The following is a 5,884-nucleotide window of genomic DNA, read 5'->3' as shown; positions in this document are numbered from 1 at the left end:
TTATTTTTAGAAAAAAAACTTAAAAGCGTTGAAACTCAAAATTGAAGATGATTTTTTATTTTACACATAAAATGGGAAAACGTTGCTTCACGTTTTCATTTTCATATTTTCATAATAGAGAAAACAAAGACTATAGAAAAAGAAAAAGTATGTTCTCTTTGCTCCTTCTTCTTAGGTCTTTCTCTCATCTCTAGTCAGTTTCTCATCTGGTTGCTCTCTTCTTCCATATCTTACAAAGTCCATCCAAATTTCTTTTATACATAGAACAAGTTAATAAACTACAAGAGTTATTGTTATCGTTGTCTTGCTATGCTTTTGAATTCTACATTAAATTATTAAAAAATGAGACTTTATAAATACTGTAACCGTTTACTTTTCCACTGTTCTTTGCATTATTATGTAGGACGTCATACTACCGTACACGTTTTTGTCGTTTTCGGTTTCAATTTTTTTTTTGGGACTAAGCTACTAGACCCATTTACAGATTTCAAATGTACAACTTTGTTTTCTCGTTTTTATTTTCAATTTGTTTTTAAAAGAGAAATTTTATTAACACATCCATAAATGTTAGATACATATATAGCACTTTTTATACAAATTAGATAAGACTTTGTATGTACATAAAATTACCAAAAAAGACATTTATATCAAAAATAAAAAACATATCCCTCTTAAGACTATTAGTGCACGTTTGTTACACAGGAGTATTCTGGACCTCTTTATTCCTTAATATTGTCCTGGACTTGTGGGAGTTGGCTTAAGATGCACTAATTTTGTGCAATGTTTGGTGGGGTGAAAGACTAAACCTCTTGTGCTAAATAGTTAACGTTGTTTTGTTCTGGAGAAAGGAGAAAGGGAACCAGACAACCGGTGAATATGTATGGCAAACTTCCATATATAAATCATCTTCATGAAAAAAAATTGATCACTCCCTCCAACTAAGGACACAGCAAACCACACAGTACCTCAATCAGCAATTTTTGTGCTTGGAAACCTCTTCGTCCTTGAGAAATCTTCTCATACATATTATGCAAAATCGTAGTTTCATTCAGTTTCATCATGTTCATCATTTGCAAACAATACCCAGACCTGCATCGACCAAATTCAGCAAATTTCTACTCGTTCATCAATTACCAACAATACCCAGACTTTGGATGAATCAAATCCAACAGATTCTTCTGAACCCAATTCAATATTGGTTGAATTCAACAGCGCCATCTATCTGCTAGATTAGATACACGCCAATACCCAAACAACAGAGACCTAAGCTAAGTTCAACAAGGGGGTGTAATCTTGAGATGGATGAGCGAGATGAAAGAGGAAGAAGAATGTTAGAGCTGAGACTCAACCAGAGGCAGAGAGAGCGTGAGAGAAATGAGGTGTTATCTTGGGACACCAAAGATGAGTACTCAGAATAACACTACTTAAGGAGGTTGAAAAGAGAAAACGGTGTTACCTAGTACCATTAAGTTTTGTACCGCATCACACCAAACGTGGGACAAACATATTAGCACCTCTTATATAAGGCAGTACCAGTTAACCCTGTCAAACAAACGTGCACTTATTCTCCTCTACAAGAACAACGTATGTGAAGATACCAAGTCCTAATCTGAAATAGCTAGCGACAATTATAGTTTCAAGCAAAACCTAAAGACAACGTAATGGATGCCAGTGGTATTTCTCAATCCCTAAGCGAAGTATGACTTCTCTATATTTGATTAAAATTGATCTACTACCAAATTTAGATTTTAGGGTTTGTTGTTTGATTAGATAGTACAAATTGAAGTTGGAAATTTTTTTTACTGTTCACACATGCTAGGTCGTTTAAAAGCATTTACATTTGAACACCAAACTATAACTTGGGATGGTGCTATATATTGGGATGGTGCTATATATAATTATATATATACTCTTCTAGTTTACTTGCTATTGATCTAACTCAATGAGAGAGATCTCAAGCAAAATCGTGCTCTCGTGACATAAGAGATCTCAGTAATGTGAATTTTCTTTTAGATCTAGAAAATATGTGTATTTAGTGAATGAGTTGTGTATTTAGTGAATGAGTTGTGTATTTAGTGAATAAGTTGTGTATTTTAAATGAGGGTATTGTACGAAATTTGGGTACGTGTATCTAGTAAAATGTTAAAACAATAAAGTTAACCGGTGGTGTATTACGTATGATATGTGTATCTAGTAATTAGTGATGTGTTAATAAAATTTATCTTTTGAAAATTATTTTTAAAGAAGAATTAATTTATTTTTTCTTCTTTATTTGTGTCGCTGGTTTATTTGCCCGGCATAATCTCTCTTTTTGTAAATACGAGATTATGTGTTCGACTCGCGCAGTTATAATTTACCTAATAAAAAAAATTAGTTTATATTTCCTCTTATGTGTGTCGCTGGTTTTTCCATTGTATTAATATTAAGATGACAAGGAGAGGTGTTGCATTCATTACCTCCTTGATATGTGTTATATGAATACTGGTACCATCTGTACTTAACTTTTCAGTGATTCAATTTTTTATGCAACATTAGCTAAACCTTTTGTACATTTGTACTCGATCGGTCCTCAACTTCGCATGATGGAAGCGAAGGTGTGTATAGCTGGTCTACTTCTTAAGATTCACCTAGGATGGGCTGTGAGAGCGAGTGGGCGACTATGCCACCCTGGTGCTGCTTTGAAAAGTAGAGAGCAGAACTTTTCGGAGGTAAGTCGGATTCTCGCTCGACGATTGTATGAAGTAATTTTTCTTGTTTTCAATTTATTAGGATTCATTTTCCGTGAAGCAAATGGTGTAGTATAAAGGTTGGTCACCTTGCTAGTTTTACGATGTTGGATGATGTTTGGTTGGATGAAACCTTTGTTATTCAGGATGATCTCGTAATTTAGGATGTTCTCTACGAGATATATATTACATCCCCCCTCCCTTTCTATCGAGCCTCCCAAGTTTTCCAAACCCCTTATCAAAAAAATAATAATATTAACATATGTGAGGCACCTAACTAAGCATAGAGACAACTTTATTAAAAAGAAAACAATAATAATAAGTAATGATATGTGCATACATGGAACTCTTGGAACTAAGATCAATTAAGTACATCGATCAATAAAGGAATTAGGTGATTTTTTTTTTTTTTTTTTTTTTTACAAAAACAAAAAAACGCTGATGTGGCTACACTTATGTCTTCATTGATAAAATTGCATAATACATGGGGTGAACGTACGTATAGCCTAAACTCCATATATATTACAGTGCAATAAGGATAAAGAGGACATTCGAAATCAGTATCAAGATTCTTTATACGACCTCTGTATTCTAATAAGCACTAATTTATTCAACATTGAGTACACAAACAAGTGAACAACTACTCTATTTGTTTTGACATTAAGGTGACATACCATAAAGATAACTATGCATGTATTGAAGAATGATCGTTACTAATAACATAATTTTCCCACTATGTGGCCGACTGGCCGTATTTCTCTTCTATCGATCTAGTATAACACAAAAAGTGAAACAGATTAAAGAGTAATTTACTAGTTTTGTTGCTGAGAGAAAATGAAGTACTCGCCAGTCGCTACCACTCGGTGCTCAACATGGAGACTTATCTTAAGGATTGAAACCTACTTGTTTATAACACCTATGTTAAATGAACTCTTTACAGAAGAGGAGGTTTGCTCAATTGCGGGTATTCCATTACCTTGAGGTGATGTCGAAGATGTGTTAATGTGGCACTTTGATAAGGAACCCCTTCTAGTGAGAACCCTTAAATTGAGAACTTGGTGAGAACTTTTCAGCTTATCCTACCTTTCGATCTTATATCCACATCTTGACCGTTCAGTTTATAGGTATTTATAAGTAGATTATTTCTCCAAATTTTCAGCTATATTGAAAATTGTTAAGGCATTCATAAATGTGATTTATCAATTATGAACTTGAACGGTTCATATTTGACAGATTTGAATCGTCCATTAATTTGATCTAGTTTGGTATCTTAACGAACACCAATTTGGCTGAAAATTTGTAAAAATGATCTACTCATTTAAACCTAAAAACTGAACGGATGAGATGTCAAAATGTGATCAAAAAATAAGTCTTTTAAACCATAAACCGAAAAGTCCTCAACTTAAGAGTCCTCACTAGAAGGGCTCCCTTTGATAATCGGGGAGTATATAAGGTGAAAAGTGGATACAAGGTGGCTACAGAGAGGGACCAATATACTAGAGAAGCCTCTTCGTCCAGTGGTATTGTGAGCACTAGAGGGAAGTATTGGAATCATATTTGGCATGCAAAGGTGCCTCCTAAAACTAGATCATTCATGTGGAGACTTTGTAAGGGTATCATTCCCACTAGGGAGGCTCTCTCGAAGAGAATTCAACTCCCAAGTACAAAGTGTGTGCTCTGTGACTCTGAGGTGGAGACGGCGTTACACCTTTTTAGAGATTGTAAGGTAGTGTCTACTTTCTAGGAGCATAGTCCTACACATCTACGGTGCAGCAACATTCCGAGGGCATCGGTGTTTGATTGGTTTGCTAATGTGGTAGATGGTTTGGACAAAAAGCGCATAGAGTTGTACTTAGTATCTCTGTGGGCTATTTGGTGTGAAAGGAACAATATAGTGTGGAATGGTGGGGTGTGTGACCCTTTCAATATGGTTGCTTGGGCTTTCAAGTTGCTAGTTGATTATCAAAGTGTCCATCCAGCTACTGAAAACAAAGTAAATAGACCAAAAACAAAGTGGAAATGTCCACCTAATGGGAGGCTGAAGGTCAATGTCGATGGGGCATTTTGTGGCAAGAGGAACGTTGGTGGTGTTAGCATAGTTGTCACATCCCGACCCTTATATTTTTACCTTATTTACTAGCGTGATTATAATAAGAATTTTACCGTCTCCGTCATTGAGTAAATAGTTTAATTGGTCCCTAGAGGGGTTTCGGGGACGATTATGTGCGGAGGATTATTAGTATGAAGAAAATACGACGACGGTAAAAATAGTAAATTTTAGCTAGTAAAAGGTAATTTTTATTCGGGTATTATTTTTCGGGGTGTTGAATTTTGGATTAAAAGGAGAGTTGGGTCGGCTGGGCCGAGCCCAACCCATTTCTTCTTCCTTTCTCTCTCTCTCCCTCCCGATTTTTCTTCTCTTCCCACCCGAGTTTTTTCTCTTTACACCCAGCAGACTTCCGGCCGTCCTCCCGCCGCCGTCCGACCTCCGTTCGCCGCCGGACCGGTCCCGTTCGGTCGGTCTCCCTCCCAGCTTCCATTCTAGACCGGTGAGAGGAGCCCTAGCGCCGCCGTGAGTGAGCGGTGCCGCCCGAAAGCTTCGACTGCCGAATTGGTTTTCTCGCCGGAACTTCCTCCTCCGGCCACCAATCCGGGCAAGCTTGGTATGGTTTTATAGCCCTCCAACCCAGCAACCTTGTCCTAAAAGGACTCACTCCCTCTTGAGCTAGGTAAGGAGAAATTTGAGGTGGAAGTTTTATGGTGTTTTTGATGTTTTTAGTCGATTGCCCTAGTTAGGCTTGGAATTGGTGTTTGTGCTAGTTATGAAAGTTGTAGAGCTTGATGAGAGGAAGATGCTGTTAAAATTTCATAGGTTTTGGAGGTCGCCGGAATTGACCTCCGGCCGCCGCTGCCGGCGGAGCCGGCGGCGGCGCCGCCGCCGGTTTGGAGATTTTAATGTTGTTAAATTTGGAATATTAAGGGGAGTTTATTGAAGTGAGTTATGGAATTTTTGGATGAGTTTTGGATAGGTTTATGAATTTCCGAAGTGTGGTATTTTTGGCGGGTAATTAATGTAGAATCCGGCCGTTGGATTTAAGTCGTATTTTGGAGAGGTTGTATTTACGACTGTGGAGTATGATATTTAAGTTCGGATCGTC

Source organism: Fragaria vesca, linkage group LG3, assembly GCF_000184155.1.
Source record: "Fragaria vesca subsp. vesca linkage group LG3, FraVesHawaii_1.0, whole genome shotgun sequence".
NCBI classification, from domain to species: domain Eukaryota; kingdom Viridiplantae; phylum Streptophyta; class Magnoliopsida; order Rosales; family Rosaceae; genus Fragaria; species Fragaria vesca.
This window is presented reverse-complemented; position numbering follows the sequence as displayed.